The 13,439-nt window shown below is 38.5% G+C and overlaps 1 protein-coding gene across 2 annotated transcripts in view; it reads left to right on the top strand.

Moving 5' to 3' along the window:
• The window catches only part of PKIB (cAMP-dependent protein kinase inhibitor beta), a 78,478-nt gene that overhangs the window by 11,143 nt on the left and 53,896 nt on the right, over positions 1-13,439 (top strand). Inside the window, exon 2 of one of the 2 annotated variants that reach the window (XM_014456244.2) lies at positions 4,512-4,573. The exons of the other annotated variant lie outside the window; for it this stretch is intronic. The gene's annotated coding sequence lies outside the window, so the exon portion shown is untranslated. The remainder of the gene's footprint in view (positions 1-4,511; positions 4,574-13,439) is intronic. 2 annotated transcript variants of the gene reach the window in all.

The following is a 13,439-nucleotide window of genomic DNA, read 5'->3' on the forward strand; positions in this document are numbered from 1 at the left end:
CCTGAGGGCCAGCTGGTTTGCCCTGAAGGGTGTCCTGGATCAGGGTGGGGGTCCCCCCCTGGGTTGCCTGGCCCAGTCTGGGTGAGGGGCTGAGGGCTGCTTTCAGGCTGGTGGTTTGTTGACTGAAGCTCCCAACCGCTCCTTTTTTTTCTCTTTTTTTTATTTTATTCTGGGCCAGCTTTAACTCTGGCTCTAGCTCTGAGGCTTCCGCTGGTTTGTTTGTGTTCTATAATCGAAACAATGTATAACTCCAGCTCTGAGATCCCGGGGTTTTGTTTAGCTTCTATATTTGTTACAAAGTTTCAAACTGCCAGCTCAGAGGCTGGCAGCGCAGGTGGGGAACGTTGGAGTCCTCCTTCACTGCAGCAAGCAAGCCTCATGTTCTCTTCCAGCTGCCTGGCTGCCGGCCGCCATCTTGGCTGACAGTTAATTTGCATATACTCACTGATTAGCCAATGAAAAGGGTAGCGGTCGTACGCTAATTACCATGTTTCTCTTTTATTAGTGTAGATATCCTTCTATATATCATATATATTTAATATACAGGGTAGGCAAAAGTAGGTTTACAGTTGTGAATACACAAAGCAGTTTATTCTTGTATTATTATTTATTTGTAAATTATTATATTATTTGTTATTATTAACCTACTTTTGCCCACCCCTGTATAAAAATGGCATATATGTGACAATGATATATATAAATGGCATCAATTGTGGAGGTGAATATGAATATATATATAGATTTCTGTTTATACTTACATGTGTATATACTACATATACTATATAGACTATATCTATAGCATATATACAGGGTGGGGCTAATGTAGGTTTGCAGTTATTTATATGGAAAATAATACAATGATACAAGAATAAGCTCTGTGTTTTGCAATACTCACAACTGTAACCCTACTTTTTTGTCCCACCCTGTATATACACTTTATACTGTACATACAGTATATATCTCTGTGTGTGTGAATATATATATGTATATATTTATATTCACCTATACAAATTGTGTGCCCTTTAAAACTGAGGCTATATTCATGTTGCAGTCTTAATAATTCACAAAAATTGTATTGTGTCGGTAGGATTTGTATTTGAGGCCACGCAACCCCTCAGTGCTGTGTTCTCCCGCCTGGAGTGAAAGACTTGCTCCCCTTTGCAGTTTAGATGAGACCAGGGAACGAGGAGTGAGCCTCAGCCTGGGTAAAGGCACTAACCTCCTCCTCCCACTCTCGGATTTCCATGAGAACAAAGCTCCAAGGGAACAGGAAAGAGTGGAAGACATTACATTTGGTTTAGGCTCACTGCCTGGTTTTCTCAAAACAGTACAGCTTTCCTGTTAACCCACTGTGATTTCATTTAGACAATGACAGTGGGTTCATTTTCATGTGTTCTCAGAGCATTTTCACTGCCATGTCAGATGCTCTATCTACTGAGCCAAACCAGTCAGGGCTGAAATCTATCTTTTATCATGAAGCAATTTCACACAAATAATTTTAGCAGCAACATTTATATTTCTACATAACTAAACTATCCATACTAAGGGAAAAATAGCAAATAAATGGTAAACATTAATTTTGTACTTAAGGAAAATAAGAACGAAGCTGTAAAACAGTTTATTGAATCTATTGCAGGTGGAGTGTGTAGTAATTTATAAACATAATCTCATGTAATCCTCATAATAACTTTGTGAGGATGTAAGGAAGGTGTGGTGAGGCCCTGTGATATAAATGCACCTTGCCAAGTGCACACATTTAGCTGGTGGGTGTGAAGTTAGGATTTGAGCCTAATTTTGTCCATCTTTGATCAGTGTGGACAGGAAGACTTGGCAGGAGCCGAAATACTCTGTTTAGATGAGCAAACTATCTTGTTTTCATCAGGAATTTATAATTAGCGATTGAAAAAATACATCTTTAAGGAACATGTTATTCCACACTCTATAAACTCTACAAAGAGATGGAACATTTTTATGATTTCTTTAATGAAAAGCATAATACTAGAAACAAGAAAAAAACCTAATAAAAGGAGCACAAAAAAGAAAATCACAAAAAATCACTGAAATACTAAATACAGGAATATAGAAACGAACAAAATAGAATAATACAAAAAATGATGTGTATTCTAGGATTGTAAAAATGGTTCAATATTGGGAAATTTATTAAAATAGTTGTATAGTCAAGACGAAAGAATAAAACCCCTATTTTTTACTTCCTAATGGATTCCAAATAATATTTAATAAAATGCAATTGTATTTCTTTCTGTTTTAAAAATATATTTTATTGATTTCAGAGAGGAAAGAGAGATAGAAACATCAACGATGAGAGAGAATCACTGATCTGCTGCCTCCTGCACGCCCTCCACTGGGGATCAAGCCTGCAACCCAGAATCGAACCCGGGACCCTTCAGTCTGCAGGCCAATGCTCTATCCATTGAGCCAAACTGGCTAGGGTGCAATTGTATTTCTTTTAAGAAAATACACGCACAACATAGTAATTTAGGAATAGAGAAATGTTATGAAATTGTGAAAAATCAATTCAAGAAAACAGAAAAATGTTAGAGGCTTACTATATGCCCAACTCCATCACTTATAGTTAACATCGTTCTATAAATTCCAGCCAATGCTGTACATTTTTAAAAAGACTAACTTTTTAAAATTCTTTATTGTATATGCTAGAAACAGTTCTAAATACTTGACAAATATTAACTCACTTAATCTTCACAGCAATCCTGGAATATGGACTGTCATTCTCATTTTACAAATTAGAAAGCTGAGTCCCAGAGAAGGCTAATAAGTGGTAGAGCTTAATTAAAACTCAAGTGTCTTTAATCTTTAATAGTATAATACTCAGTATGCTGCCTCTCAAAAGTTACAATTATTTGAAAAGAGGTGGCATCTTTTTTTCTTAAAAAATGTATTTTTTACTAAAAAATTCCAAGAAAATCAGCTACAGAATTATTAGAATAAGAGACTTCAGTTAAGTAGCCATACAAAAAAATAAATGTGTTTAAACCAATTGACTTTCCTATTACAGCTACAAATTGAAAACGATGAAGAAATCCCATTTATCATAGCAATGAAATATCACATATGTATGAATAAAATATGTAAGAAATGTACAAGAATAATTAAAATAAAACATTTTATTGAGAAACACAAAATATTAGCTGTAATGGAGATTTGTGTTGTATTCCTGGATGAGAATAATAGATATCGGAAAAATGTAGCATCCCCAAATTAATTATAAAGTTAATGAAAGTCAATTTAAAACCAAAAGATATTTTCATGGAGAGGTTGGCAAAATAGCTATTAAAATTCATCAGGAATATGGACATCCTGGGAAAAATAAAATTTTGAAAATAAAGATTAAGGCCCTAGCCGGTTTGGCTCAGTGGATAAAGTGTCGGCCTGCCAACCAAAGGGTCCCGGGTTCCATTCTGGTCAAGGACAAGCACCTTGGTTGCAGGCTCCTCCCCGGCCCGGCCTCTGGTCAGGGCTCATGCAGGAGGCAACCAATCGATGTATTTCTCCCACATCAATATTTCTCTGTCTTCCCCTCTCTCTACCACTCTCCCTAAAAATCAGTGAAAAATATCCTCGGGTGAGGATTAACAAAAACAAATAAACAAACAAAATAAAGATTAATGAAGAAGGAACTTCTAATTCTAAGTATTAAAAAAATATTATAAAGTTACAATCACTAAGACAATATGGTACTTTTTACTAAAATAGAAACTTAGAGGAGCTAAATCAGCTTGAAAATTCCCAAAACAGATTTAAACAAAATAAAGATAGCATTTTATTTTACATTATCTGTATATTCATATGATATACAAATAAATATCAGATTAATTAAGAAAGAAAACACAAGGAAACAACTGAAGGAAAATATATTGGTGACTAATTTTATAATCGTGTCTAATATGACATTAAAGGCAGAAACCATAGGTGAAGATTATGGACATATTAGAACTTGTATACATATAAACAGAAAGGATACCCAGGTTGCATGCCTAAAATGTGTTTGAAAGTCCTTTCCTTGATGTTCGCGGGGCAGGGGGCGGGGGGGATAGAATTAATAAACCAGAAATGTCTGACTAATATTCCAAATGCACTACATTTTGAAGGCTTCCTGAAGCAGAGCCCTTCCTGGGCTAGTACTCATGTGGTATTGTACCTGCTGCAGGCACAGAGCATTCACAGAAATGTTTGTAGGGTGAATATGTAGTATGTCCTTGTTAAAAATAAAGGTGGAGTTCGAGAGAAGACAATGTCTTAGAAATTAGGATTGTTTCACCTAAAAAGGTCAACTAAATTTGAGTTATAGCATCCAAGAGAGTAAGGGATTGCAATTGGAGAGTTTTATACTTCTTGCACGTGCCAGAGCATCGCATTTCAGTAGAAGTTATTCACAACGTCATTGAGTAATTCCTGAATTTGTATAAAGTCTTAAAACATGTTATCACTAATAACAATGAAATAATTCCAGTTTTCTGTCTTCAATTATGCAGTGGATACTTGGAGAGGAGTGCCACAATGATAGCATTTGGAGAGAAGTATTTCCCGTTCTAAGGTAGAGTATGGTGCAGGAAAGATTGTTTTTTAATCTCCCTCCAGCGTAGCTCTGCTTTTTTAATACTGGGACCCCAGAACAAGTGGGGCAGGAAAATGTATTATGATCAATGAACAATGAAATGAAGAGGAAAATGTGGTTTTTCTGTGTGTGTGTGATATCAGCCTGGACTTTGGCAATCAATTCACATGAATGCTAACAAAACAGTGATTTTTTTTTCTCTTGGGGTCTAGTAGGAAAATTACTAGACTCCAAGTCCCAAAATAGCTCATGAAAAGAGTAACCAGCAGGCCCATGAACTTCCTAGTCTTCTGGTTTATATCCATTCTGTCTCCGTGTCCATTGGCAATGGGTTGATTCGTGGCCACTGCTGTTCCTCCTGAGGCCCCTCACTCTGCTCCAGGTCTTTCTGCGAGTGGTCCCTCGGCTGACATGGACCATCCCCACCCCTGCCTCTGTCTCAGCTGTGGTGCCCTTTAGTTCCCACGATCAAATTGCCCAATGTTCTGCATTCCGCCACGTTTCCCCTCCTTTCTAACCTGGCCATTGTCCTTGGATCAGGTTTGTTTCTTCCACTCTCTACCCATCAAGTCTAAAGAGGTTCTTCCCTCTCTGACACAAGGACTAGGACTGTTAATAATTTAGGTGGAATTTTATCAGGAAACTTAGAGGTCTTGGTCCTGGGTGTTGACTAATAGCCATCATCAATGCTCTTTTTATAAGAATTCATGAAGTTATATACTCGGCAGATCTATCCTGCTGGCCCATGAGACATGCCTGAAAATGCCTGAATCTAAATAATAATAAATATTATTATAGAGTTTAGATCCTAGCTTCAACCCCTGCCCCCCCCCCAACAAATACTGGTTTAAGCATGACTCTTTGTTTTTGCATAGATATATGTTTAGTTTATATATTATTGGCCATCCTCAGAAAAAAGGCCTAGATGTAGCCAAAAGAAATGCATAAAATGTTTTCTTTTCATGAGTAATAAAAGCAAAAGAGAGGCTTAGACATTTTGTGTTAAATAAGAATAACAAAATCAAACAAGCACAAACCTAGAGATCAAGAAATAAATCTTGTTAATTTTCATGCTAGCCTGGCTGTCACTTTTTGAAGACTGTTAAAGAACTATTTGAAAGTGGTGAGTTCTGGAGGGTAAAATGGGTGACAAAACAAAGAAAACAACCAACAAACAAAAGAGCAGAACAGACAACCCTTGCCAAGGAGAGGAAAATATATATACAAAGAATGGAGGTGGTCATTGACAGTTTAGCACTAATTGGTAGTGATCACAATATAATCGCCATTTAATGTTCACAGTGTCTGCAAACTCTCATTCCTTGTTCAGTAAGTATTTATTGAGCCCTTACCCCATTTACCCTGTGCCAGCACCTTTCGGAGCACTGAGGATACGGAGTGTAGATGCTTTGCGCTAACCCAGGGTTTGTGAACTGGAGATGCTGACCAAGAAAAAAACTGACTACAGGTCTGTGAGGGACTAAGAGCATCCTGTCAGGAGTGACTGACTGATGGTTAGTACTTGGGGAAATCTTAGGGATGACATGCTAACTTTGTTCAATTATATGAGGACTATCATCTGTTCTGTGTGATTGAGAAGGCAAAGCTTGGTTGCGTGGATGGGAATGAGAGGAAGACACATTTTTACTTAATCAAAGAAATGGCTGCCTGTAATTATAAGAAGCTACCCCTGGTAACAGATGGTTCCAGAAGCTTGGTCCCACTAGGAAGGAGTGTGGCACAGGGGATTTGCCTATGGGGTGGTGACAGGTTGAGGATGGAAGGTTGGTAATGAACTCATCCATGAGGACAAAGGTTGCAGGAAATGTTATTGGGCTCATTAATGGGAAGGACTCCCCTGATGACAATATAATGAAGGACTCTCAGGCTGCTATGGAGTCAAGCCGACCAGCTTTGCCCTTCACTCCTAGACCTTGGCCAACTTTCTCATCTCTGTGTCTTAGTTCCTACATCAGAGAAATGGGGATAGTAATAGTATATGTCTCACAGGACTGTATGAGAACTGAATAAAATAATGAGTGTAAATGAACTAATTTAAAATGTTTAGCCTATACTAGGCATGCAATAAATGGGACTGTTATGGGGACCTGGAGTCTCGTCTTGGGAAACACTTAGACTGCCTCAAACAATCCAGAAAGTTAAAATGATACCCATTAATGTAGTAAGTCCCTCTCTCCCTGTCCTGGGGTTTGTAAAAACAAAATCTTTCTAAAATGTGCAGTGAGAGATAGTAAGCGCATGACATTAAAAAACAATTGGGCCGCCAGACCGGCGTGGCTCAGTGGTTGAGGGTCAACCTATGAACCAGAAGGTCACGGTTCAATTCCCAGTCAGGGCATGTGCACAGGTTACAGGCTGGATCTCCAATGGGGTGTTGCAGGGGTGCAGGAGGCATCCAATCAATGATTCTCATCATTGATGTTTCTATCTCTCTCTTTCCCTTAATTTCTGAAATCAATAAAAATATATTTAAAAACCCCAAAACAATTTGGGCCAATTCTTGCATTTTGTTAGTATTTGCTTATTTGTTCTATTGTTGGAAAGATTCCCTTTTCAGCTCAGTCTGTAACTCTTTGAATTATGCTAAGGGACCTATATTGTCACCCTCCATTTGTTGTATCAGAAAGGATATGGGACAGTGTGCAATGGCCTGTTCAAAGAAAGCCTGCTCATGCACTTGGATGAATTTGAGTTGCTGGGGCTTTAGCTGTAACTAAGTATCTGTGTTGCAATCAGTTTCTGTGTTTTAGTCATGTTGTTGGTATTGACCATTGAAGAATTTGAATTAGCCATTAAGAAAGCCAAAAGGTGGTTGTGCTATAGCCTGGTTATGCCAACACGAGCCAATGAAACAATTTGTGATTGTCTGTAACATCAACTCAAAAGACTGGTAGACTGCAAGTTGTGTTTATCAGCTGCAATAAATGAGCCATTTCAATACTCTGCTCACTTTTCCAGGTCTTTCTTGATTAGCTCCACCTTCTCTTTGATTCACTAGTCCATGTTCTGTTTTATATTATTGTACTTATACTTTAGACATTTAAACAAGACAGAGAAGAACAAAGAATAAAATCAACTTCCACCTCTCAGAATTGACTTAAAATACTTTTAAAGAAACAAAATCCTACAATTAGTTAAGTCTCCTTTCAGAAGCACCTATAAATTAGTGTATATTGTTCCAATCCATTTTATACTTTTGCCCATGTATTTACGCAATCATTTGAATATTTAGTCCTGGTTGTGCTTTTAAATTTTGCAAAAATAATACCACATTGCTTTTTAACAGCACGATGTTTTCGAGATCTGTGTAGTTATATATAGTTCCAGCTCTGTTCTCCCTGGTGAAATGTCTGTTTTCCTTGATAAGACATTTGCTATTCACATCTGGTGATCATGGATGACAGGATGTTATTGCTGGAAGAGTTAAGAGAAAACATCCTTCTAATTTATGTCTTTATGTATTGTCAACACTGAGAACTTTTGAAAATGACAAAAACTAAGCCAAATGGGAAGTTGGGAAAATGTAAGTAAACTAGGACTCTCCCAGGCAGGTCACGATGGAGGATTAGCCTGCATCGGAAAAAAACAGGGTTGTGGGAGGGAAATGACATTCTGAGCAGCACAGTTGGTTTAATGCAGTCCTTGAAAAGCTCAGCCCCAGTCTCCAAAGCAAACAATTGCTTGGGGTAACATCCAGAAGATATATACCTTTCCAGCCCATTGTTCTTTTCATCATGCTGTTTCTTATGTTTAAAAACGATGCAGAATATGCATAGCCCATGGACATGAGCAGTAGGGCAGTGAAGACCTGGTTTGGTGGGGGGGGGGGGGGGTAGCAGCTAGGAGGAGGGAGTAAAGGGGGAAAAATGGGAGATATCTGTAATACTATCAACAATTAAATAAAATATTTAAATGCCCCCCGACAAATAAATTATATATATATATATATATATATATATATATATATATATATATATAGAGAGAGAGAGAGAGAGAGAGAGAGAGAGAGAGAAGATAATGGATTCTTAAGGCTACCTCATCAAGGAAATGCCTAATATCCTGCCTTTAGAATGGCTAGTTACAGTATGGTTTTAATCCATTTTTTTCCCTTATGCTTGCTTTCTCCCTGCTCAGAAAAATTTAATTACTGCCTCTTTCCACTGGATAAAGTCCCATTTGTTGCAATAGGTAGCAAAGTGTGGCCAGGTAAGTCAGGTTTCCTTGGTGATCAGAAGTCATCTTTTTTCCACTTATTTGTCAGCTTAGCTTTGCCCTAGTTGTCTTGATAACAGCTGGCTAGCTAATGAATGTGGCATATCTGTTTCTGCAAGGTTTGGGTGTGCCAAGCTTGTATGGGAGACAGAGAACTGACTCATTAATTAACCAGGAGTTTTGGTTCCAACTCAGGTCTGCAGTTTCCTGTCCCAGGCCCAGTCTCAGGTGTTTTTCATAGTAGGGTGATATTGTAATTATGTCATTTATAGTACATGGAGTTAGGACAAATCAGTCATTTCATTTTTATTTTAAATTTCGAATACAACTCCTAGGATCAAAAGTCTTGCAAATAATTTTTAAATTTCACTAATTTCAAATTTGTTATTATTTTTTAAAGTTTTTTATACATTTATAAGATAAACAAAACCAGTATTCTGGACTACCTGCTGGAAATATAATTGCTAAAGTACTCTATGGAAGATAAATAATACATTGAAAGTAAAGATTTAACATGTGTTAAGTATCAAGTACCTAATAATGTACTTATAAAATTGGGGTAATTTTATTAATTTTCAAATAAATTCAGCCTGTAAAATCCTAATGTACAGAGGGTTGAGAACACATGCTATTTTTGATTGATGTCAACCTTTTATTCTACATTGTACATAGCATAGAAATTGTAACTATAGTCATAAAAAATAAAAATCCATTGGTGGGGGAGTATAAGTGCTTGTGGTTATTTTAAACACAACCCTAAAAGTCAAGAATATATCATTTGAAAAGATGAAACCATTGTCCAAAAGCTGCACATGAGCTGATTTTTGTTATTTGTCTCTGCTGATGCATCTTTATATTTCTGAAAGACATCATGAATACTTTAGCCGCTGATTATTATTAAAGCCATCCGTGTATAACAATTCCATATGCGGAGGCCCGGCTGCTGCAGGGTGGCTGAAAGGACGATGTCCCTCAAAGTCATATAAACACTGTCTGTCTGTGAAAGCCCCTCTTTGGTTTAGTTTAGTTCGTGGTTGTATGTTATTTGTGTGTCATGTGCAACATGGCTTCACTTTGTGAGCTGACTGCTAGGGGGTCACTGAAAATGAGCCACTTCACTTAAAATTATCCTTTATGTTAGTTTGTGGTGCTTGAGTATTTAAATGCATAGCATAGCTTAATCACATCACATCACTTTGTAATTTCAACAAGTACACTATAATAGTTCTTTGACTGTTTCTCTTATGGCAGTTTACTAGCCCATTATATGGGCGTTTGTAGTCTTTCTGACACGAGGTGAATGTTTAAATGACACAAAAGATTTTGTTGAAAGAGCACTGAACGATGTAAGTTTAATCTCTGTTCTATACCTTGCTTCGCTACCATCTAGCTACGTGAGTCTTATGAAGTCATTCAGAGGTACAGAACGATGCACTGGATCGAATGACTGATTGCCAAATTTGAGTCCCACTTACTAGCTGTTTAATAAGGGCCATTTATTAGCTGTTGGTCCTCAGGCAAATTACCTCACCTCTCTGTCTCCAGGTTCCCATCTGTAAAATAGAACTGACAATAGTACCTACCATATAAAGTTATTAAGAAGATTAAATCAGTCTCTATTTGTGAAGTACTTAGCATAGTGCCTATATGACTGTTTAATAAAACTTTAACGTAATTGGATTTCATTGGATTTGATGTCTCTAAGAGTCCAGTTTGAAGATTCCATTATTTTAAGTTTCTGTTTCTTGCCTTTGTTTTGAACACACCTTTAACTTACTAAACTTATGCTGGTGAGGACATTGTTTCTATGTAGAGTGGTAGTGGCTATGTGTTTAACCATCGGTAATTTTTTGTCATTTGTTTTAACTTAAGACCCATGTGTAACTAAAAAATGGCTTTGAAATCTAGGCAAAAATCTATATACAGTGTCTCATAGGTGTGTAGATGTGAGAGCCCCTGTAACTGGGCTTGGAACTTGTTTTCACATCGTGTGGACATTTTCTTTACCTTCTAAAGGGTTAATGTCACTTATTTCACTTTTCAATTTCTGTCTTTATAAATATTCTATTGGATGGCAGTCTATTTGGAAAACAATGTGATGATTGCTTTTCACCTCTGTAGTGTCAGTGAAAATATTTCACTGTTTATCAGTTTTCTTTAGCACAGGTTGGTACATGACTTCTATCTTTTTGTCTTGTCACACACCCATAACTCTTTGTGAAACAATCCACAGTCTCTTTTAATCGAGCTGGATACCTGTTAAGTTGAAATATTTTGTAGGCCATATAGCAGTCTTACTTCAGAATAAGAGATTGGTGGTAGATGGATGGATTCGTTTGTTCGTCAAAGACAGGACATGCCCACCAGCGTGAAAGAGACCATTGAAACTGGAACTCATTTCCGCTGATGGGAGAAAGTCCAGCCAAGATAGTGGGCTTATTATTTAGAGAGAATGATGACGGCAACAGGAGGAGGCAGTCCTGACAGGCAGGGGGTAGGAATCCAGGAAAGCCAGCAAGGTGTAACAGATGGTGTCCCAGCTTGTGGGTAGGCCCTGGTGACACAGAGTCTGGAAGCAGGCACTAGATATCCAGGCAGATAAACAGAGAGTCTGATCACAGATAGTGGGAGTCCAGGGTTGGGGCTGGGGCTGGGGCCTGATATTCAGAGGCCCATTTTGGAGGGAGTTGGAGAACATGGTAATCCCAGGGAATGAGCACTGACTTAATTTGGTGTGAAGTGAGCCCTTTGATCAGAGGCAATGCTGTGTGGAATACCATGATGATGAATAAGGCATTCTGTAAATGTATGGATAGTAGTTTTGGCAGCAGGAAAGAAAATTGATATCCAGAGTGTCTGTTGCAATACGAATAAAACTTCTCCCTTTCCGTGATGGAAGCAGTCCAGTATAATCAATCTGCCACCAGATAGCTGGCTGATCATCCCTGTGCCATATTGGGAACTCAGTGTTGTATCTGCTGCTAGCAGATTGTGCACTCAGCGGTGGCTGTGGCCAGGTCCACCTTGATGAGAGGAATTCAGCGTTATTGAGCCCACGAATAATCTTTTTTATTTTTTTTTATTTTTCGCTAAAAGTATTGGGCAATGACAGCAGTGTCTGGGGAAAAGGCACAGTTTGCACAAAATAGGTCGTCCTATCCATTTCATTCTTAAAATCCTCCTGTGCTGAGGTGACCGTTTGGTGAGCATCCACATAGGACACATATATGTTTATGTTCTTTGCCCACTAAGAGTGGTCTAGTCACATCTACACAGTGGAACACTATGCCGCTATAAAAAAGAAGGAACTTTTACCATTTGCAACAGCATGGATGGAACTGGAGAGCATTATGCTAAGCGAAATAAGCCAGTCAGAGAAAGATAAATATCACATGATCTCACTCATATGTGGGATATAATGATCAACATAAACTGATGAACAAGAATAGATCCAGAGACAAATGGTAGAGAGGTGGGGGGGTTAGAGAGCAACCAAAGGACTTGTATGCATGCATATTAGCATAACCAATGGACACAGACACTGGGGCGGTGGGGGCTTGCCCGGGGTGGGAATGGCTGAGGCGGGGGGAGGGGGGGGGAATTGGGGGAGGGTCAATCGGGGGGAAAAAGGAAACGTATGTAAAACTTTAGACAATAATAAAAAAAAAGAGTGGTCTATTCATATACCTCGTCCCCAGATTTTCTTTTCACCAATTTTCCAATTATTTTCTTTCCAAATTACTATCCAGTCATGTCATTAGCCACAGCCTGTCAGTTAGTACAGTTTTGTACCTCTGGCCATTTCCCTCCCCAATCAAATCAATACCTAGAATCACTGTTCAAAGTTCTGCTCCCTGGCAGGGTTTCCCTTCACCATTGTCCTTCAGGATGTATGACAAAGGGGCTGGCCTGCAACAACTGTCCACTTTCAGGGGGTGCCCACACATTGTACAGAACCAGGCTCAAGTTTTCTCTTCCTCTGTCAACTAGTTTTTGGGAACTCCCCATGAGGCAACAGGTATGGGCTGATAGAAGGCAATATAGTAGGAGAAGGGGCCATGGGCATTTGGGCCACTTTGATAATTTTCCTTTCCCCAATGCATAGTTACCTTAGTAAATAGTTGTTACAGGCTCTTTTGGAGAGGGCTAGTAGAAAGGTCAACAATGTGAATTTTTGACAGTATAGCAGGTTTTCAAAGGAGCCAGCTTTTCCTTCATTTAAGGGGCTCTCGGTCTATAAAGTAGGTCAGGACTATGAATTGACTGAGAGGTTGTGACTCTGTTTTGATCATTCAAAACAGGCATCTGTTCAGTTGTCCCAGAACTCATATGCTTATACAGATCAAGTAAGAATTTTTTAAATCGCCCATCTATTTATTTTCTAGGGACACCACAATCAACTAGCCATACCCTTGGTCTCTCTTTGCAAGTCAGACTATTCTGATTATTGCTTTGACTCGGCTGTCCATTATAGTAACCACATCTACCTTGTCTTTGGTGAATAAGGGCTGCAACTTGCCCCTGCCACCCTGGCATCCAATTATCCCCATTGCATTCAGAAATCCAAGTTCAATGGCAGCAATTTTTACTGCAATTTCTGATCTGTAGAGAA

The sequence above is a fragment of the Myotis lucifugus genome, unplaced genomic scaffold, assembly GCF_000147115.1.
Source record: "Myotis lucifugus unplaced genomic scaffold, Myoluc2.0 scaffold_57, whole genome shotgun sequence".
NCBI lineage: Eukaryota > Metazoa > Chordata > Mammalia > Chiroptera > Vespertilionidae > Myotis > Myotis lucifugus.